This window comes from Scylla paramamosain, chromosome 14 (assembly GCF_035594125.1).
Source record: "Scylla paramamosain isolate STU-SP2022 chromosome 14, ASM3559412v1, whole genome shotgun sequence".
In the NCBI taxonomy this organism is placed as follows: Eukaryota; Metazoa; Arthropoda; class Malacostraca; order Decapoda; family Portunidae; genus Scylla; species Scylla paramamosain.
Genome location: NC_087164.1, coordinates 24,533,364 through 24,557,422, shown reverse-complemented (window position 1 = coordinate 24,557,422; position 24,059 = coordinate 24,533,364). Strand labels below are relative to the sequence as shown.

General features: G+C 41.5%; 1 protein-coding gene and 1 long non-coding RNA gene across 2 annotated transcripts in view; one reads left to right on the top strand and one right to left on the bottom strand.

Annotated features, from left to right (window-relative positions):
* Window positions 1-10,463, bottom strand: part of LOC135107051 (uncharacterized) — a 64,196-nt gene extending 53,733 nt beyond the window's left edge. The window contains exon 1 of the mRNA XM_064016641.1: window positions 10,341-10,463. The gene's annotated coding sequence lies outside the window, so the exon portion shown is untranslated. The remainder of the gene's footprint in view (window positions 1-10,340) is intronic.
* Window positions 1-24,059, top strand: part of LOC135107052 (uncharacterized) — an 81,212-nt gene that overhangs the window by 44,890 nt on the left and 12,263 nt on the right. The gene's annotated exons all lie outside the window — the stretch shown is intronic.

Genomic DNA, 24,059 nt, shown 5'->3' with positions numbered 1-24,059 from the left:
TTATTATTATTATTATTATTATTATTATTATTATTATTAGTAGTAGTAGTAGTAGTAGTAGTAGTGGTAGTAGTAGTAGCAGTAGTAGTACCAATGTTGATGAAGTGGTAGTGAAAGTTGTTTTAGTTAACAAATATGTCTTTTGTGTTATCTTTCGACGGTATTTCTTATGTCAGTATTTGACCCGCGTCACCATGGTATCACTCTTCACGGGTTCCCGCCTCCTTCTTTACTGACATTGCCACTCTGTCAAATGCCAATCTGCTACTCTAACTTAACACCAAAGTGTACTAGTACTTACTTGGCGGAGAGTTTATAGTCCGTGTGTTCACCTTCCAGCATGTCTTTATTTTCACTATCATTCATCAGGAACAAATTCACTTTGATCTGTTTCCATTTTGTACACGTTCTTTACCCAGCACACTGTCGCTTAACACTCAGGGAGACGTTCTTCTGCTCTATCCAGAACGAGGTCAGGCGAGAGACTGGCGCGATCCAAGAACCGGGTGGACTTCTTGAGAGCAGGCCGGCTTGGCAGTGGGCCGTATGCCGTACTAGTGGTTTTGAGCCAGACCCAGCTCCCACTCGTCCTTGACCGTGGGAGATCACGTTCACGTGTGCTTGGAAAAAAGTAGCACATTTGCTACTCATGAACTCACCGAGTCAAAAGACACAAGTACATTTGCTTCCTAGCAACTCGATGCCAAAACCTGTTGATCATATACAGCTATACGTCTGAAACCCTATTTCACCCTATCGGTGTGCTCTCCCTACGAATCATTCACCAATCAGAATACTTTTCTTAATATTCCTTGGTTCTGATTGGACGGTGTTCGCTCCAGCTGGGGTACCTGTCGAGTTAAAGGAGACCAGACCTTTCTGGTTTTTATACGGGTGAGCCAGAGGGCGTCTAGCATGGGGTGGGTCTTCTCTCGCCTCTCCCCGTTAGTTTCGTGGTGACGAAGAAGGCGTGAGGTGGCCGCCTGACATTGCTCTTAATGAAATGGAATTTGCTCTTACGCTAAGTTTTTGCATTCCATAATTTAACTGTTTTGTTATTCTGTCGCTGAATATATCTCCTAATTTTTTTTTACTCGATTATTTGCGATTTAAATTATTTAGTGCGGGACAAATGTGACTAAATATTATCTTTTATTATCTTTGTTTTGTAAACTAAAAGCAAACAAAGCTTATACACAACAACAAACTCTTCCCCGTCCCACTCCATGCCACCAGTTTACCGATCGTGACGTGACAAATTTCCTGCAGTTGAAACACATAAATGGACTTGCGAGAGAGAGAGATAGAGATAGATAGATAGATAGATAGATAGATAGATAGATAGATAGAGAGAGAGAGAGAGAGAGAGAGAGAGAGAGAGAGAGAGAGAGAGAGAGAGAGAGGGGGGGGGGCGGAACAAGTGATAAACTTTAGCGGGATACAATCTACTCCGCTTACAGGAAGGTATGTAGGGTAGACCATATTTCAAACCTGACCATCCCAGTAATGAACTCTTCTTGCTCTTAGGTTAGTGAAATTACGGAGCCTGTATTGGATGGCCAGGAGGTTGAGGAGTGATCGTTAATAGCATAGAAGGTGGGAGATAAGCGGGGTTGAGGGCGGGAAATGGTGTTCAAGATATTATACTTAAACCACATTAGAGGCATTAGAAGATCGAATTTAGTACTCACTGGTGACAGGAAATTGTGTAGGTTTAAAGAGGGTGGTATAACAGGTTTGTTCTTTCATTACCCTCTCTCTCTCTCTCTCTCTCTCTCTCTCTCTCTCTCTCTCTCTCTCTCTCTCTCTCTCTCTCTCTCTCTCTCTCTCTCTCTCCTGTCGTCCAAGAATTCCACACTCAGAACTTTCCCTTCTGGTGTCTCCTTGCTCATCATTCCCACCGTCCGCGTCTTGCTCATATTTCACTTTCTCATTCTTCCTTCTGCTTGATTTTTTTTTGCTCTAATACTTGCCCTTTACCCTTACTTTTCTTTTCCTTCGCCCAAACACGTTCCTGTCATCCTTGCGTCTCGCTGCCTGCACTTTCTATATCATAAGTTCAGATTTTTTACACTTTATTTTCTGACCACCTACTTCTCCATGTCCATTAATTTCTTGTTCTTTCCTCCCCATAACTGAATCCTATTCTGTCTCAAAACTCCTCTTTTCCTGCATCACACGAGCCATTGCCCTGTCTCGTATCATTGGACACCTACTAGACGGGCGCTCCCATGTCGGCCTTGAGAGCCTGAACAGGTTTCTTTGACCTCTTCCGTACTTTTTTTTTTGTGTTCGTCTTACATAAGCACCGGAAAGGCCACTTTTCCCGGCTGGAAAAAAGGCGTAAGCTCCTAGATATCTTGTGTCCGTGGTTTCTGTCACCGCCACCATAGTGTTGGTGTTGTTGTTTGCGCTTGTAAATTCGGACGTGTTTATGTAACGCACGTGGCCTAAAAATAGAAGCTATACATAAGCATGAGGAGGAAGGGGACCATTACTCAGCATGTGATGGGCAATTTTTTTTGCTTTCTCAAACAGGTTTTGTGCTTGAGGTAGGTTCAAAGCAACGTACCGGGCGACTGATAAAGCAGACTATTATAAGGGTGTTGGAGACGCTACATGGCAGCATCAAGGCGTGAGTTTTGCTAGACAACCGTTATGACTGGAATAACGTGGTATTCCAAGATACAGAGATGACGCATCATTTTCCATTGCTTCCCATTTTGATTCTTTTCATTCATTTTAAGGATGTTTGTATTCTCCATGTCTCTACAGGCGAGGGCAAGGTCATAGATAATCCAAACACTGAGGCAGCCACGTTGATGATGGCCCTTGGTTACCTTTAATTGTGAGCCTGACAAGGACGGCTAAGATCAGAAAGGTCAGAAGTTAAGCTCGTCCACAATCCTGAGGCTGCTGCTCCCGTTATGGAAGCACCACCCACGCCTAAGGTCTCACGCACAGGTGATGCCCTGCCTTCACAGCCTCTTGTGATACATTCTGTTCTGTTCTGCCACATTCCATCCCATGAAGCCTGAGATGCCTCCGTGGCTGGCCTCCCAAGTACATGCAGTGACACATTTGCTAGACTTATCTAGCAGTGCTAGAAGTCTCTTAGACTTCTTAGGTATTGTAGATAAGAAAATAACTGGCGAGTACACAAGGTAAAACTTCGTGTCTCCCTAAATCACACTTCATTCTTGATACCATTCTCGATATAAACACAACTGTTATCATACGCACACTATCGCCACATGTAAAAACATGCGTTTTATCTATAAAAAAAAAAAAATATATATATATATATATATATATATATATATATATATATATATATATATATATATATATATATATATATATATATATATATATATATATATATATATATATATATATATAAGAAGTTTCTGTGAGTATTTTTGCAATTAGCATATAGAAGTGTGAACAGCTGACGCGATGGGGGATTTAATTGTTCGAGGGCCTTTAAATTTTCGCAAACAAACTCTTGCTTTGCCTTTATATCTAGAGAAAAATAACATAACAGATACACCATTCGACTCAGGGAATCATGCGTTTCCTATGACGTCCAAAACATAGGAAACTGAAATTTTCACCCAAACTCCGAAATTCTGGCTTCCTTGATATTAGGTTCTTTCACGTTCATGGTAATCAGAAATAGCACACACTGGTTTCTTTGACTTTCTCATTGAATGTTAAGCAGCTTCGTGGGCTGTAATGGGAGACAGACGGAATTTATTTTTTTCTTTATTTTATGATGCAGATAGAGACCTTAAGAAATTAATAAGCTCCACACCAAATGTTATTCATACGCAATAAACGTGTGTTTGCTGGAGCTACGAGCATTAAGGCCATTGGTATGCTATGTGCAATTACTTGATTTTCGATTATCACTTTCTTTTCCCGTAAGTCTTCACGCTCCAAGGGGCAGTAATCACGATCATGATTCAGCGTGTTGGAGACGGTTGCAAAGCTCTTTCAGATCTAAGTAACTTCACTCCTTGATGGATGCATTGTGTCCAGATGTATCAGCAAGACCATTAACTGGATAAATCAGTGCACTTTCATCCAAGGAGGGATTAGAGAGAGAGAGAGAGAGAGAGAGAGAGAGAGAGAGAGAGAGAGAGAGAGAGAGAGAGAGAGAGAGAAGCGCGGTGAAATGAGGACATATGGGTGGGAATGGGTGTGGTCAGGTCGAGACAAGCTGAGAAAGAGGAAGATACTTCTGGCCTCCAAGAGTAACAACTTAACAACACTATCTTAATGCACATTCTCAACCCTGACTCTCTCGTGATATAATACTCGTATTTCCCGTCTCCTATGGCAGTAGGAATACCTTTTAGTAATAAGAGCACACTATCTTTAACACATTACTAGGCTTCTTCACTGAGAAAAAGAACTCTCTGCTACTTTATTTTGCTATGTCGTCGTCGTGATCGTTACTAACAACATGTCTGTTCTCCCTTATCTTCGCTGTACTTGACTCTTTACTTACTCGTACTCCCACCTCTGTTCTGTCCACCTTATTAGTGCAGGAATTAACCAATGTCTTCATTCTTTCATTCCTCTTACTGAGGTATTCTCTTCCTGTGTCTAGATCGGCTATCTAGATGTGTGTATCGGCTAGATAGCTGGATAACTGGCTGACTGACTGGCTGGCTGGCTGGTTGGTTGGGTTGGTTGGGTGCTGAACCGACTGACTGACTGACAGAGCAGCTGACTAGATGATTGCTCTGCTGTGTTATTCACTGACTTGCTGGGTAGCAGGTTGAACGACTTTGTGGTCGAAGAGTTCACGATCACCCTGCTCAACTGGTTCCTTTACAGTAACCTTATCTACTCCTTACATTGTGGACCACCATCACCAAAACCACCATTATCTCCACAACAACTTTCTCCTCCTCCTCCTCCTCATCCTACTCACTCCTTCGCTACGATATATACGTACACCACCAACACCACCAGCACCACCACCACTAACACCATGACCACCACTGCTAGGTAAGGTATGTTGGTTTCTGTGCTACGATCTCACTTTGGGTTGATCAATGTACGAGTACCACACCAGGAAGGAAAATTTAATGGAAGAAATTAGCATTTTCTCCTCGTTACTTTGAGAATATATATATATATATATATATATATATATATATATATATATATATATATATATATATATATATATATATATATATATATATATATATATATATATATATATATCCCTTCCAAGGAAAAAAAAATGTAGCGGAAGGAAAGCAGCTACACCAAAAATGGCAAGAGAATGTGCTTACTGTCTTAGACTGAAGCATTAAAGTTAAGTTTATGGTAGAGAAGGTACATGCAAGTGCAGCAGATATTTGATATTTGAGGGGTTGCAGGAAAGAGGCTTGAGGACGCCAAGTGTTGGTCATTACCATTGCATCGAGAAAATAAAGTAAAATTTTAAGTGTTTAAGGAACGTTTGCTTCGGACAAACATTCCAGGTAAATCACTTATTTGTACTTAGGAGATTTTATGAAAACGGGACTGAAAAAAATCGTGTTTTATTCAACACAATAAAGTTGGCATAAAGTCACATACGAAACTAGCGATAATTCATAAATGCTAGTGTCATACTAGCAAATAGGCGACCAAGGAATAGCGTTAAGTGGAGCGAAGAAAAATAGAGCTCAAAGAGGAACTAGGTCAGAAAATTCACTCGTACGACCTGGAACAGGCAAACATTAAACATAAAAGAATGGAGAAAGCTGGATGAAGTCAGCGTGATGGTTAAAACTGTGATGATGATGATATTTGTGTGTGTGTGTGTGTGTGTGTGTGTGTGTGTGTGTGTGTGTGTGTTTATGCTAGTTCATATGACCATAGCCATTCTCATTCGTCTTTGGCATTTTATGGAAGGGACAAATCTTAATTGTCATTCAGTACCAATTTTAGAAACGTGATGAGCGCCTCAGGTGCCATGACGCAGGTGTTCTTGCCTGTCCTCGGCCTCCCCCCACCCACTACCGCTTTCCCTGCCTGCTATGATTTGCCTCGCTTTGCCTGCTCTGACTAGTCCCGCCCCATCAAACTTACCAAGACTCATTCGCACCGCCTTGATCATCCCCACCTGGTACAGCCCCGTTCGCCATGCTCCACCCCATTCAGTCTTGCCTCACCCAGCCCTGCCTCGCCACGTTTGTAGGTCACTTGTGCCCTCAGGGTAAAGTCAGGAGGGGGTCAATTATTTCTGATATTCACAACGTTTTTGTTTATTTTTTATTGTTCTATTTCATGTAGTAACGCGTGTGTGTGTGTGTGTGTGTGTGTGTGTGTGTGTGTGTGTGTATATATATATATATATATATATATATATATATATATATATATATATATATATATATATATATATATATATATATATATATATATATATATATATATATATATATATATATATATAATATCAATAGGAGTGAAATAGTTTGGTGGGAGGATGATTTGCCCAGACGCTGAATTTGCTAAGTGCATTCTCTGAAGCCGCTAAGTAGCAATGGTATTTAGGCCGTCAATACTTCCTTGCCACTCCACTTCCTACCACCGCGATATATTTCCGCCCCAATATCCCACTGATTACCTTTTTCTTTGTGCCCAACCACAACGAAACCTGGCTACGAGCATCATCATTACTCTTAGCTGCCATTTGCAAAAAAAGTTCTGTTTCTTCGTGGAAACAGACAACGGAACTTTTGCCAATATATACATTCAGTATACACCCAACTGAATAATACCTCAGAAAATGTTGCGTTATTTGTAAGGCACTCCTTTCCGTAAAATTCATATTTCAGTATGAGTATAAATGTGAAGAGAATAATGCTATTCTGAAATCACAGGCATGACAGAATATGAAGTTACGAAAAAGACATTCTGATTTTAAATTAACACAATGGAAAAAAAAATAATGACATGCATTGCTGAATTGGGAAAATAAAAAAATAAAATAAAAAATAGCTGTATTCGCAAAAGTAGTTTGCAAATTTCTACTGAGTAAAGTTTGGTTATTGGAAAGAAAACTGAGACAGTGCCAAGATAGAGGCGAGTAACCTGTCCGTTGTGATGGAGTAATTTCGGAGTATACTCACGTTTACTATACGTATGGGCACGGCTGGGTAAATCCTAGGTTGCCTATAGTTGCGTATAGAAAACCTAGTTGCCTATACGAAATGGGAGGGAGTAATTGGAATTCTTAGTGTTCTTCCGTTGTGGACAATGAGAAAAAAATGAAGCAGCAGTGTTGCTACGTGATAAGAGTAATAAACTGGGAAACACAGGGAAGAACCAAACCGCCCGCGGCACGACCGGCCTTCAGTGACCCAGCTCCAGACAAACGTAGGATGTAATCAGTGACACAGGTACGTCTTGTTGTCAGTAATTTTCACGGCAGGTGGATGTTCGGGCCCGGTGCGCTGCTGCGGTTTTGTGTCCTGTGCAGGTGTGTTCCTGATTTTGATAAGCTTGGCAGGGCGGATCCTTCTTGTTGCGCGTTCTTCATTGGGTGCGGTGGCTTAACTAACCTCCAGCTGTTTCTTGCTTTGGTATCTGATCATATTCTTCACATTTAAATTTTTCTTCTGCCGTAAATAAAATATGTCTGTGATATCTCCAAATATTTTTTTTCCTTCGAGAAAATAAGTTTGAACTGATTTTGATGTTCATGAATTCCTCAATATTTTCATAAAGGTGGACGCCGGCTTAGTTCAGCCGTAAAAATTACATGCAGGCGACATGCATTGATAATTGAGAAAACCATTAAGTAAGGCCTTTCTTTATAGCAAGCCGATCTATAGAGTTTCATGCAGGTATGTGTGTGGGTAGAGATGGAATAGCAATGTGATGGGCGACGTTGCTTGATAATGACAAATAATCTCATGAATCCTTTTTTTCTTTCTTCTCTTTTCATCACCACCATTATTATCGTCACCTACTTCATCATCATCATCATCATCATCATCATCACCTACTCCATCATCATCATCATCATCACCATCATCATCATCATCATCATCACATCATCATCATTACCTTTTACTTTATTATCATCGTTTTCTTCTTTTTATTTTTCAGTTTTCCCATGTTCATAATATGGGGTCGCTGTTTTTCGCTAATCTTTTCCATAAGGCCTCCCCCCTTTTCTCTCTCTCTCTCTCTCTCTCTCTCTCTCTCTCTCTCTCTCTCTCTCTCTCTCGTTAGTGATAATAAGTCGGGTCAGCAGGAAGGTATGCTGTAATCTCTAAGTTATAAACATGATAAAAAGTTCTTTTGGATTTGAACAGTAAGTTAAGCAACACGAATGTACATGGAAAAACGGCGCCATTTTTTAGACTTGTTTATTAACACGTCTATCACTGGTTATCGCATTTCCTTATAGGATATCGCCTTGACAGTCATATTTACATTTATGAAATTAGCACATTGAGTGGCAAAGCTTTCAGTCATGTTAAGATTCTGACGCGAATTTAATTATTTATCTATTTATTTATTTATTCATTCATCAACCGCTATACAAGAAGGAAGGATTCGGAATAGTGTGCCGCTCGTGCTTTGAGGGAAACAGACAAATGTTTTTAAAGGAGTGAGCGAGAGGGTGAGCCGAGGAGCATTTTCCACGCCAGCTCAGCGAACTAGCACGAAATGTTGAGGGAATTTCTATCTACGAGTCGCAAACAGATTACACTCTTCTCGCACATATCCAAGTGGGTCACAGATATCCCTGCAGATGTGTGTGTGTGTGTGTGTGTGTGTGTGTGTGTGTGTGTGTGTGTGTGGATGTGGACAGCGTATATAATTTATCCAAATATGTTAATTGATTTTATTTTATACGTGTAACAGCTTGTGACGAAATGCTGGACTATTTACTTCTTTTATAAGCGCAAAAGCTGCTAAGTTTGTGATACTGCTGGAACGGAAGCACGAAAGAGACAGAACACTGTTTCTTCTAGTATCCTTGGTTAACACGCGGAGCAGGATACGAGTGTTAACGGGGATCAGGAGAGGGTGGTGATGGTGATGGTGCTCATGACAGGAATGGAAGTTGTGTGTGACTGGTGGTGAATGGAGATAAAGAGAGATAGAGAGAAAGGGAGAGAGAGAGAGAGAGAGAGAGAGAGAGAGAGAGAGAGAGAGAGAGAGAGAGAGAGAGAGAGAGAGAGAGAGATTGTCCGTGAGGTCGCTGCTGTGTTGGTGAGGGAGGGAGGAAAGCCGGCAGAGAAGGAAGAATCTAAATGCGGCAGAGGCAAGTCAGATGCAAATGTTTCAAATAACAGAACGTGTTTACGTACGTTGTCAATGATAGTATATTGTAACACTACCTTTATAACATGACTAATTTGTTCTGAAATGTGTGACATCACGTCAAGTATCACGTATTGCTGAACCATGTACCCATGCTACCAAACCTGTTCCATGGAGGCCTAACCGTGGCAGGCTTAGGGGCACGCTGACAGGTGATGTATTCCAGTCTTCCTCCCTGAGGCCGTTGTCACCCCCTCCTCTGCCCTGCTCCGTGACCTTCCCTCCATGTGCTGAGTACCGTTCTTGGCAAGACCAAAAAGCTTATACAGGGTATAAGCTTCGAATTACGGAATTGTTCATAGACTGACTTCCAGGAAAGAAAAAAAAAAGTAGGAAAACGAAATAGCGGTAGACTATGATTGCAGAAAACATATTTCAAGGTCTGTCATAGAGACGTGGTTTTGTTATGGCGATGATAATTGCTGTGTTTTTAACAAATTGTTTTATGTTTGTTATCGTATAAAGCGTTTATTTTCTATGTCACCTAATGATTTGATCAGTGCATCAGAAAAGACGGAAATACTTAATGTCTCTTTTCCCCGCTGAAGACAAAATACCCTTATGACCATGATGAAGTGGTGTGATACGAAGCAGACGTCTCGGGAGGAAGGCCCTCCATAGTGCAGCCGGCCGGCAAAGCAGACTGACCTTTTCCACGCACTTACCGCTGCCTTTTTTTCTGTAGTTGTTTGGTCTTTCTTCATGAGGACGTTATGACTGATATGGGGGAGAAATTTTTCATGATACGATATTCATTAGAAAGGAAGGATTTGTCTGGTTACAGACCTGCCGATAAGCTTTCCTTAGATGCACAGACAGCATTACACAACACCCACAGATTTTCTTAGTTTTGTATTTTTTAATCATTAAATAATTTCAACATTTATGATCACAGTCTTTTATGCACTTACCAAAAGTGCACTCACACGCACACACTCACACGAGAAGGAGAAAAGGTGGGTGGCAATTATATTTGCGTAACTTACCACACCTCTCAGTTCGATCGCTCTGTGTTGGCGCTAATCCTCAAGGCTGCGACGGGTGACACCCCCACGTTGATCACGACACACTGAACGGTTCTCCCACCCTTATCCTATCATATGCTCCTCACCCTTACCCGGCACTCCGCCTGTGCCTGGTGCCTGCCCTCCTTCCATTCCGTTACGACCAGTGGCTGTCCCCTCTGAGTTTTGTATGTTTTTGTTTTGTAGTCTGTGGCTTAAATAATTTAATGAAGCGGTCATAGGCTGAAATGTTCTTTTTTATGATGTGAAATAATTCTGTATTAATATCACCTGTGAAACAGTATATAACGAAGCTTGTGATTATATAGAACATGATGGTACCTCAGAGGTAAATCTGGGAGTATCCGCGAATCATGGAAGGGCTCGTGTTATTGCTCCGCCCTCTGTTATGACGTCACTGGTAGAGGCCTGCAACAACCAATGGGAAGCTAGGTCGTCAGTATGTTCATTGCGTAGTCAAGGGACAAGGGACTCAGCTTGGAGAATATTTAGCAACCTGTCATCTAGTACGTAGTATGTGATCCCTTGTTGCCAACTTACACTGACCCATTTTAAGCAATTGGTTGGTAATAAAACATAAAGCTTCTGTCCAGGACTGCGTGACCTTCGCCCCTAGACAACACACTCTGCCATCTTGGCGGCACAACAGTAATCATCTCAATCATTTGTCTAGTGCTACCTATCCTCTCGTATTTGGTTAATGAACTTAATCTTCGACATGAAACAGTTTATAAGGAAAGGGAATAATTCAAAGCCTCTTTCCTTTTATTAGTAAGGTCCAACAATACAGAGAGTCGACAAGGAACAAAGTCTAGTTGAGAGGACCGTCACCACACATCTATTTGTCAAGATGCTGCTAACTAGGCCATGAAAACCTGTATCATCGGCATCACTAGCACAGGATGCGGCGCCGCGCTTTAAGAGGCGACATGCGTACAGCTTTATAAACCGGTCACTCTTTTCTACAAACAAAAGTGGCTAGCGCATGATGGAAATAACAACGACAGAACGATAGAGAATGACATTATATGATAATGGTATCACTGTATGGGACGGGAAATATTAAAGAGTATTGTCCCAGTCTGCTTCAGGTAAATGACTTCTTTGGTCAGCTGTACGAAGGAGAGACCGTCAGTTCCTGTTGGAGCAATACGAGGTGCGTGAAACAGCAAATCACCGTCCTGTACACCCTACAAACCTGCTTATGTCATGAACCTCAACTTATTCCTGTCTAGCGACTACTATAGTGATGGCAGGGGTGGTGTTGGTGATGATGGTGCAGTGATGATGGTGGTGATAAGTGGTGTTAATTGAGTGACTGCAGTGTATTGTAGTGGAATTGGTGCTGAGGTTACAACGATGGACGTGATAATGGCACATGTGGTGACTAGACAAAGGTGTGGTGGTAAGGAAGTGTGCATTGTGGTGGTGGTTGTGATGGTGATGATAGTGATGTTCGACTGATATGTATAACTCATGGTAGTTATTTCATCTCGACTTTGTATATCGAGGGACGTGAATAAACTTATAACTTGTTTCCAATGTGAAACAACTATCCATTAATAAAAATGCAATTCTCTCTCTCTCACACACACAAACGCACGCGCAGAAGTGAGTGCGTAGATGTGTACACAACTTGTACGTACATAAATCTACTTTATCCACATACTATGGGAGGCTATGGTGATAGGAAAGGAAGGTATTGGAGCTGCCGAATATCTTCCGGCATTGAAACTAGCGTGATGGGGCGGGAGACGTCGTGGTGATGGAAGGATGACGACGGGTAATGACACTGATAAGGGGACGGCATCATTTCCTGTCCCCGGTCCACCCTTAACCTGACCCCTTTTGTTGGCTAGCCCCCTCCTCCCTTCCACGCTGGAGACCTTCCTCCCTGTCCACCTTGGCCTGACCCCCTTTTGTTGCCCAGCTCCCTGTGCCAGGGACCAACCTTCGCGTCCTCCTTAGCTGCGTGTCTTTTGGGCTATTAGGAATGCCGCTCAGACTGTCTCTTCTTCATGAAGGGCATCATAACCTGCTATAGAGAGACTCTTCGCGACATCGACCCTTCAAGATACTCTGATTCGTTATCGCTGTTTTCATTGTAAAAAAAAAAAATCCTCTATGAGAGATTTGCGTTACATGAGTAAATCATATTATTAGAATGATAGTAGTGTTGTTATTTTGATAGTTTCAAGGTACTCCCACATTAATGATTACTTACTCTAAAAAAAGAAAATCCGATAATCTGTCATGTCGTATTTAAAGCATTTTTTTTTTATTGAAAATAAAATTTTTACGAGGAAGTGTAATGCAAGTGATGTTAAACGAATGATGGGAGACGTCTTATCATTGGCTGTTGGAGGCTTCGCGTAAGCCTGTATAACAGGAAGTTCACTTCCTATACTACGCATGTTGGGTATACAGCGGTCTAGAAAAGATATTTTGAGGTGGTAAAGCACCAGCCTATATGATTAGCTTGCATGTAGTACAAATAAGAGGGCAGAACAGCGACACACCCAGGCTGCAGTATATTAATAGGTAACGCCGGCTCTTTTGCTACGTACTACATGGCTGCCGACCGGCTCACTGCTCATACTTCCTAATGTATTATTTACATGAATTATTTATTTACTCTCTCTCTCTCTCTCTCTCTCTCTCTCTCTCTCTCTCTCTCTCTCTCTCTCTCTCTCTCTCTCTCTCTCTCTCTCTCTCTCTCTCTCTCTCTCACACACACACACACACACACACACACACACACACACACACACACACACACACACACACACACACACACACACACACACACACACACACACACACACACACACACACACACACGCACACACACAAGTTAGTCATCCTAACCTCTCACCACTCTTCGTAGCTGCTGGGTTAGTCCCCCTTACCTGCTCATCTATGAAGTACTCACTATTCTTCTCTTACATGTGATACCAGCCGAACATTCTTGCATACCTACATGTAGTCCGCCTTAGTGGAATTCTGAGCGGCGCTCGAAGGGAGGCCAGTGAGAGGGCCTGTATGTGTGGTGCAGGTCAGGTCCATATTTTCTTTGAGTACTGTTGAGCGTGACAGGAAGGGCGGTGGTTCTTGTTTCTGTAGAATGTATAGGCATTGTATTCCTCCGGGGTGGTGATGCCGTAGCTCGCTCCGGAGGTTAGGTCATTAGGCCTTACCTCCCTGCCATGAGAAGTCTTATATTGAGTTGTATAGGGAATGTACATAATGCAGAGAAAGGAACACACACACACACACACACACACACACACACACACACACACTGGTGGCAATAGCATGTCACAGAGACTAGCAATGTTTCTTACAGTTGACATAGATTTATAATTCCTCAGAGAATCAGCAGTAGTAAACGAAGCACTGTTGAAAAGAGACAGCTCTGCCAAAACACAGCATAATGGGGGACTTCTATTCAAAGTATTCCATCAGATATTTCACGGGTCACTGCGCCACTGTGCTGAAAAGAGTGCCTGATTACTTGACTTGCCTACGTTGCTCAAGATTTGCTCGAGTTGGTAGTGAGGAGATAAGGTTCAGGAGCTGCCTTAAAAAAAAAAAAAACAAGGTTAGTTGGATGTATTATTCATTTTCAGTATACCAGGTCAGTGAGGGTCAGGGGCAGACGCAGGCGGCACAGTGAGCGTGGCGGTGGGTTTCATATTATGTAAACAATAACGGCTCGGAGATTTTTTAGTAGAGGGGAAGGGGAACGGTGCGGGAGAGGAGCTGTTTCTGTCCTCAGTTGCCAAGTGCACATTTCATGGAAAGTGCGTTACATGAATTTTACGCCACAAGACATATTGATGTGCTAAAAGTGAGTACGTTTCTAAAACTTAAATGTAAATTAAACATTTTTAAAGGCTAGGCGAAACTCACTTTATACTATTTTGTTGCGAATAAGAGAAAACTGATTTGTTGTAAGATGTAAAAAAATAAATAAAATAAAATAAAGTAAAAATAAAATAAATAAATAAAATAAATAATATGAATAAATGGATAAAATAAGGCTTGGTTTTCAAGGAAACTAATTATGGTTATCTTTTCAAGTCTCCTAAATTTTTGCTGTGAAGTTTATTGACTACATCAATTTTGTGTGTTGATATTTGGATGAAGATCTTTTTGCATGAACATAAAAAATAAAAATAAAAAAGTCAAGGTAATTAGGAACTCTTCTGGCCAGCAGCACAGTACAGTGGCGCCTTGTAGTGACAGAGCTATGGAAGTCCCTCATTGTGTTTCTTTTACACCTTGATTTTGTTGGCCCTTTAAGTTATCTCTTATACCTGTGCGGTACTTCTTTTTTCCATCTACGGTGATGCAGTAATGAAAACATACAGATTGTATCACTTTTAGATGGAATATATTGGTGTTTGTTGATGCTTGTGATGAAGAATCATTGTTAAACTACCACTAGAATCATGAAAACACTAATAAAACTCCCAATAAATTTCACTAGATTATCTTGAAATTTGTCAAGACGTCGAGGTGTTGGAGAATAAGGGACCAGAAGTTATTCCACTCAGAAGTATGAGCCAAAAGAATGGTAACATAATTTAATTTATAAGTTACGTTGTTGAATTACTGGGCACATTCCAAGATGGGTTGATGGCTTCCTGATGGGCAGAAAGTAGAAGATTGTGGTAAATGGAGAAGTGTCTGACTGGACTGCGGGCAAATGGATCAGTATTTGGTCCGCTGCTGTTTGTGTTGTTTATTAGCTACCTACACAACAATGAGGTTTATCTATATACAAACGACACCAAAGTATTCAGGTGGATTGGAGACAAAAGTGGCAGCATCATACTACTTGAAAACCTCATTGAACTTGGAAGATGGTCAGAGAAATAGATGCTTGACTTTCATCCCGACGTAGGCAAATGCATGATGGCGGTAGGTCCAACAATGATGCACCAAAACTTCACTGCACTCAACAACAATGGCAGAACCATCACAAAAAGGACATATATGTTGCGATAGACTACAAGATGATATTCTAAGACAACCTTGCTGAGAAGAGTGATAAGGCAAACGAAAGCATGGAGTTAATCAGAAGGATATTTGAATATATTGATCCAACATAGCAAAATCGTCAGGTGGCCTTATGTAATCAGGGATGTCGAGCCTACAAAAGGTACAACGTCGAGCAACAAAGATGGTGTCTCAGGTGAAGGGGAAGGAAAGACTCAGGAATGAAATCTATCACTCTTGGCTTACAGAAGATCACAGGGAGATCAGATAGAAACATAAAATATCATCATTCAAAAGTGTGAAGATCGCAGGTTGGATATTTTCAGTCAGAGGGAGGGAGGTATCGCCCACGGAGACTAAGAAAATATTCAAACCGAGGCCATGACTTAATGTTAGGAATAACTCTCTCACACAGGGTAGTTAATTGTAAATAAGTTGGTAGAGTGAGCAAAGTCTGATACCGCATCGCAGTTAGCCTCGACCGGAAGAGTGTGGAAGAGCCACGAAAAAAAAAAAAAAAAAAAAAAAAAAAAAAAATATATATATATATATATATATATATATATATATATATATATATATATATATATATATATATATATATATATATATATATATATATATATATATATATATATATATATATATATAAATCACGCATGAGAACCACTACACACAGCCAATCATAGTAATTGGGTTGTGAAGTTTATAATAAAGCTCCTATAACTATTTTGTTAGGATGTAATTGATATCGCTGCTATGTTTTCATATTGTTACCCTTCTTAAGACACAGAAAATAATAACCGACCTGCAAGAAAGAAAATAGTATTCAATGGTACACTTAAGCATTTTAGTTTCCCTTTAAGATAATGCGCATTCTTCATAGCACGCATTTTTGTGTATTAGTTCTGACACTATAATATATATATATATATATATATATATATATATATATATATATATATATATATATATATATATATATATATATATATATATATATATATATATATATATATATATATATATATATATATATATATATATATATATATATACACACACACACACTCTTATTTCTGCATCTCTCTCTCTCTCTCTCTCTCTCTCTCTCTCTCTCTCTCTCTCTCTCTCTCTCTCTCTCTCTCTCTCAAGGCTGTATAGTACATAAAAACGAGAGAAAAAAATACACATAACTACTCCGTGAATGCAAGAACTTCATGTGGTCGGTGCTACGGGTACACTTGCACATCTGAGAATCTTGAAACTCTTAGTACACCTACCACCCGTTACTCCAGTGTAATAAACGCACCAAGCGTGTTCATATACAGACATTATTTCCTTATCAAAAGTTACAGCTTATTCTTCAGTACTATTTTATTCTCCCCCTTCGTTGACCTTTTCACTCTTCTTTTTCTAACATTATTACTCCTCAACATAGGAGAGGTGGCGGGCGTGGCGGTGCGGACTGAGGCTGGGGCCGTTTGGCGTCAGTGGTGCACCGAGTTAGTGTGGGAAGTTAGGAAATAAGCCAGAGGGGTTGGAGGCGGCATGGCCCTCCGCACTGGCGCAAGTTCAGGTGTTTGGCTCCCGTGTTACGATCCCGCGTGTGTGCTTTGGGATGCAGGCAGCGGGAAAAGTGTGAAAAATTTGTGGTTCGCTTCCTCACTTTTTTTTTCCGAGGTTCTAGCCGTCAAGTTGATAATTTTCCTTCATTTAGATGCAATGGTAGGAGGATAACTTTTTTTTCTGTCATCTTAATAGGTTTTGTGGATTTTTTTTTTTAGCTCATGTCTGTTTTATCTATATATTCATTTTATCTACTATCAGTTATAAGTGTTTTTATGTTGTTTTTTTTATATTAGTCGAAGTGAATGCTCTCTCTCTCTCTCTCTCTCTCTCTCTCTCTCTTCATGTCATGGAATATATGTCTATGAATATTTCCGGACTTTATTATTATTATTATTATCATTATTATTATTATTATTATTATTATTTCAGAAATTAAACCCTCCGCTCTTAACAGAAGCTTTAGCATTTTGCATAGTATTTTTGCTGCTGACAAGTGCGCACGGCAGCATGTTCGTGACATCAGGTTGTGTTTCTTTCTAATAATAATAATAATAATAATAATAATAATAAATAAATAAAAAAGTCATTCTGAAAATCGACTGATGATTGTTGGACCCCTCAAAAAATCAGTACAGGTATGTTTAAAAGAATACGTTTATTCAATATTTGCACTGAAAAAAATGAAAGAAAATATATTTGCTTTTAAGTTATTGCGTAACTGATTAACAACGCAGTAACTTTCAACAAGAGGATCATATGGTGCGGTTTTTCACTCTTTCCTGTTCCCTTTTTAGCCCTGGGTGTGTCTCCCTGGCGGCAATGACCAGTGTCATGCATGGGCTACTTCATGGCAAACCACTGACCTCGAGAAGTGGAACAAAGGACCTTTCATCTCGTCTGTTTCTCACCAATTCTCTCCCAGTCTCTATTTACACCACAATATTGGGACCTCTCTCTCTCTCTCTCTCTCTCTCTCTCTCTCTCTCTCTCTCTCTCTCTCTCTCTCTCTCTCTCTCTCTCTCTCTCTCTCTCTCTCCTATCCACAAGAATCTTTACCGGGCACTTCATTATTTTATTTTCAACTTCATGTAAAGACCTGTAAGAAGAGCTCGAAGAAAAACACGCATTCATCTCAACCTTCACATTTTTGTCAACGTTTTTGTTTGCCTTGTGTGCAGCGGAGTAGTGCATCTTGACGCGGATGTTCTTCCTGCAAGTTCGTATTCATGAATTCATGAATACCAACACTTGAGTAGTTAGTCAACAAATGACACTGCAGCATCGCATGTGAGTACACACAGTGATGTGAGTGTCAGGATGGCGAGTGTGGAAATCAGTAATTTCTTCTGTTTTTGTAATTAGCCCACAAATCATTTGCTTGTTTGTTTTTCTTTTCATCTTTTTTTTTCTTCGTAATTTTTTTTTCTTTATTTTTTTTATTTGTTTACTATAGTAGATTGTTTTGAATTACTATCTGCCGCTTTACTTTGTGTATAAATGAATTTGATATAATTTCACACAAAACATACGTATATGTTGATGTGCGTATGGTGTGAGGCAGTGCTGCAAAAGAAGAAAAGGATCTACTTATGCTGAAAATGTTTTTCAGTACACTTCACATGCAGACTAAATCTATATAACCTTGAATTTGTTGAAGGTGACACGGCTTAGGTAAGAAAAAGAGAAACTGATTTATATCTGGAGAGATAGAAATAATATTCTTCACAAATGTTAGTCAGAATACATCAAATCTCGCGCTCCGGTGTACATTAAATAAAGAATTATGCATATTTCTTGTTGAAAATAAAAATGAGCATGTTATTTTTAAGGAGCGTGAAGAAAAGTGTATTACCTTGTGTGAATGAACTGAGGATAATGATTTAGAAGACGGGCCTCCCTGCAGCCCCCTGATTAAGTCGTGCCCCACACAGCGCAGCACCCAGGGGAGCGTGAAGGCGAGTAGGCACAGCGCCCCTGCTGCTGCACCGTCAAGACACCTCCATTCACCTGAACATCAACCAAAACAATTTGCTCGTTTATTTTTTCTTACCCTGGACAAACCTTTCAGAAGGTGTGAGCACGTGTGTGCGCATCAAGGAAGTCTGGTACACACACACTCTCTCTCTCTCTCTCTCTCTCTCTCTCTCTCTCTCTCTCTCTCTCTCTCTCTCTCTCTCTCTCTCTTTCACACACACACACACACACACACACACACACACACACACACACACACACACACACACACACACACACACACACACTTTTTTTTAAATCCCCTCTTTTCTCAGTCTCGTCTCGTCTCGTCCTCTCTCTCTCTCTCTCTCTCTTGCTCCTGTGTGTGTGTGTGTGTGTGTGTGTGTGTGTGTGTGTGTGTGTGTGTGTGTGTGTCCTCGCGCGCGTGCCTAAAAATGCCTGTTGCCATTAAAACAGGCTGATCCCCTCCCCACCCTCGACAGGAGGCGTCGTATTTTTTGGATTTCCATCGATTCCGGCGACGCTGTCAATAGTGCAGAATAGTGTAAATCCTGGAGCTTTTGTCCGCTGCTGACGATTGTTTCTGGCTTCTTCCCGCGAGCTGCATCCCTGCGGAGTTTTGTGCTTTTGTATTTTTCATCATCATCTCCTTCTTTGTCCTTGTGGAAAAGAACAATGTACTAAGGCGAGGCGCGTTCGTATCTCTCTGAATCATTGTAAGTATCGAGGAAACTGTGAGAACATGAGACAAGAGCAACGTTGTCGTCACATTACTTGGGTCGCTTCGGGAGCCACAGACACACTGTTACATGTGGGGCATTACTCCGGGAACGACTCACTGCTCCATCATTCATATAGAAGAAGAAATTGATCGACCGTTAAAGTGGATGAGGTCAAGGAGAGAAGGACGGCACCAGGAATTACCAGGATGACGCTTTAGGATCCACTGTTGTGAATGCTTTGTTGCGGTAGCAGAAGTATGAGACAGCTGAAATAGTGAACTACCTGGATCACACTTTACCGATCTGTCAGAATAGCTGATACTAATTCAATTATTTATCTATATAGCATATGATATGAATTAATTTCTATATCCTCCATGATAACTGCAAAGAGTGAAGTACGTTGTTTTTATTGATTAGTCAGATCATAGTGGAGGAATTTAAGTGGTTGTTTGTATGGATTATGATTTGCTTTCAGTTTCACATGAGAATTGAAAAAAAATATATATATACTGTAGGTTTCTAGATTACATTACGTCTCTTTTTTTTTACCTATGAAGTGGAACTTAATACCCAAAATTAATTTCAGGTAGAGTCCCATAGCTAAGAACGGTCTTGGACACCGATCCTCGAGCTGCTGCAGGTCACATGATTTACTACATGCACACAATAGACAAGTGTGTAAGGAGCGACCATGCATCAGGTTGTGGTAATTTTCGTTCAGTTAGCAGTGCATCATGAGTGAGCCATAAGTGCCCCCATTGCTGGTTGTTATTGTGTGTTGCTGTGAGGTGGAACGGATCGGATGAGAACCGAGCACCTCAGAAGATCAGAGCAAAGAAGTGGTTGCCTTACAATTCTGACTTATAGAAGGGAATCTATAGCAATACATAGCTTTGCTTATTTCACTAGCAGTTGCAGCGAGGCGGAGCGTGGGAGCTGGCGACGGGCCACTTTGCTTTCCTGAATATTTCAGCGGTCTAGCTTTTGTGTTCAGATGTTGACCCATCAAGCCCTTCAGAGCCGAGCATCTTCTCCCCCTCCCAACCCTTTGACGTACGAGGAAAAAGGAAATTTGTGTAGCCGGGCGAGCGGTGAAGCGCGGGATCTGCGAGGGATGTCATCATAATCGTTTTAATGCTCATCTTCGCGAAGACCGTGTCAGCGGAACCCGGAGCTTGGACTTGAGTACGAGAATGCTTACACTAAATATTATGCGTAAAATGCCATGACAATCAGATCTGTCTGACACACGCTTACCCTGTGGATGCATGAAATAGTTCTCTACACACACACACACACACACACACACACACACACACACACACACACACACACACACAAACGTAGCGTTGTGCCTGACTAACATGTCAGTGGTGATTTTTTGCATTACACTGAGGAATATGGAAGACGAGTTTTATCACTGAGAGTGAATTTATTATGTCGGCGGTAGTACACAAATGCTACCACTGCAAACTGAGTTTGAGGACGGCCAACCATTGATTTAGGTAATACGAAAGTGTCGGGAGTTCTGCTTGTCGAGCTTCGTCTTCCAAAAGATTTCACTGAGTTCCATCTAAGGTTAGATTTAAAAGATAAACGATCAGGAATTAGTCAGTTTCCACACCGTGTCTGCGAATCCCATATTGCTTGGCTTGGTACTGCAAGGACCCTAGTTACCAGGGTCGTAATAGACGTGCTGTCCATTACTAGGTCTTTGTGGTGGAGAAGGCATGTACTGGCAAAGGGGACTAACGCAAGTTTTTTTTGTTGCCCGGGAGGCTAACCAGTGGCGGAAACTGAAAGTGATGAGCATGCAAAGCGTAGCAACATAGGGTACCATTAATACATGCGGAAGCTGCACACCACCCGGAAAGAACTGCAGCACCCTCTGGAAACCCTCTCGCTCCCAACTTACACACATAGGGACGATAGTTTGAAAGAAGACCCGTCCAGCAGTCATCTGCTTTTGTCAAGGAACCAATTCCCTGGGGTTCAGTTATGGGCCGAGCGCCCCTATAACTTCACTAATAAATTAATAAATAAGCTATTGAGTAATCAAACAAATAAGTTAGTAAGTATATTCCTATCAGTTTTCTTGTCCATGTATGCGTACATTTATGTATCTACACACAAAAGGAACCTCTCTCTCTCTCTCTCTCTCTCTCTCTCTCTCTCTCTCTCTCTCTCTCTCTCTCTCTCTCTCTCTCTCTCTCTCTCACCCGCAGCTGCTCCTCAGCCTTCATGTGGTTATCGCGTAAAGAAGCTGTGCGTGACGTGTGTGGCTCCCGCCGTGTTAATGGCTGGAAAGTAATCACATGGTGTATGTTTTTGGCGGAGACGCGGCTTAAACACTGGCTTATCAGGGGCCCGGAAAGGAAAAAAATACCCGCGACTTCAGTGTTTTCTGAAATCTCTTTGAGTTTAATTTCTTATAATAAGTGTAAGAAACATTTGATGATTAGTAATTAGACAAGATGGTGCTATTTATGGACACTAGCAAGACGAAAGTGTGTGTGTGTGTGTGTGTGTGTGTGTGTGTGTGTGTGTGTGTGTGTGTGTGTGTGTGTGTGTGTGTGTGTGTGTGTGTGTGTGCGTGCGTGCGTGTGCGTGCGTGCGTGCGTGCGTGCGTGTGCAGACGATGGCTTCTCGCTTTGTGGATCGCGGAACTTGTCAACAACAGGTGAGGGCGGCGACGTGGCGCGAATGTTTTCGGTAAAATACCCTATTTTAACTTTGTTTACCGGTAGTGGGTCGATGGTGGCGGTGGTGATGAAATATGGAGGTGGAGGTGGTGGAGGTGGTGGTGGTGGTCGTGGTGGTGTGGTGTGGTAGGGGTGGTGGTGTGTTGGTGGAGATACCGGTGATATGTGTGATCATTGTCCGACGAAAATATAGTGATGGTGATCACGGTTGTATTGTTGCTGGCGGTGATGGTGTTTGTTGCATGAGTGGGAACGGTAGAGGGAACAGCGGGGACGGCGGCGACAGTGGCGGTGGTGGCGGCAGCAGGAGTGGTGCCTGTCCCATTCCAGGTGGCCACAATGAACACTTCTTTTGGGCCCTAGGCTCTGATAAATGGCGCCACGGTTTTTCTGGAAACATTGTATCAGAAAAGACGACCCATTTCAGATAATATCGTCGACATTAAGGGATGCAGCTTATGGGAAAAGAAAAGTGGCACCGATCATATAATTAGATGGTGCTCATAAATTCCTTTAATTGAATTATATTACAAAGTCACCACCTGAAGATCCAATATTCGCTGCACATCACCACAGAGCAACAAAACCAATAGCCAGAGAAAACCTGCACTATTTTCGCCTAGACGCAAAAACGAGCTGTAGTATTCTATTTATCCGTCCGGGGTGAGGGAGACCGCTGCAGGGGCCTCTGACGGATATATCTGCTTTAAGTCTTTTTATGGGAGCAGCGCCATGGGAGTAGTTAGTGTGGAGGACCTTCCCCACCCCCACGCTGCGACAGAATATTGCGATGAATTTGTTGCCCTTTGTTCAACCTTGCGTGACGCCGTGGTGATGGCAGGATACGGGCGCGTGATGGTGACTCTGTGGTGGGCCAGGGATGATGCAAGGCCGTCAGTGATACAGATGATGGGTGACCACTGAGACTCACCGTAGGGCTTGTAGGTACTGTCAGGATAGGATGATGAGGCTGGCGTGCGTGGGTGACGGACTGCCGTGGAGTTTTCCACAACAGTGATGGAAGGACACCACACCGAGTACGCCAAGCAGGCAGGCAGCGTGCATCTTGGCTGTGGTGTTGAATGTGTGTTTTTTTTTTTTTCAGTTCTGGCATCAGGATGAATGAAAATGGAAGTATTTTCCATCAGCAACATTGAGCATTGAGTTGTCATTCTTTTATTTTACTTTTTTTTTTTTTTTCACGCTTATGGATCCTACCGAATCTAACCGACCTCTGAACCCGAACAGGTCTCGTCATTCTTACAAAGACAAAGCAGCCATCACATTTAAATCGGCGGTGACGAGGAACCTGCCCTAATTAATACTGCCATGCTATTGGTTTCACAACTCCCCTTTCTAACAAAATGTTTCTGTCTTCTATCATTAACAAAGAGGCATCAAAGTGGAATAAGAAGAGGATGTATATGATTGCATCCTCATTATTAAGATCACGAGTCTACTCCCCCATTTGCCTAACACCGTTTACTATCAGCAAATAAATGTAAGGAAATATTAAACTGACACCTTCAACTTCACATCTGACTCGCTGTCACGTGATGACCTTGTTGTAATGTTATCTTTTCACTTTTCCCTATATTACCATGTTTTATTACCAAACACTCATCTAGGTACCACATACATAAAGTGTATGCGTAGGAAAGTAGTATTTTCATCCATGTTTCGGTATTATCCATGCAAGAAAT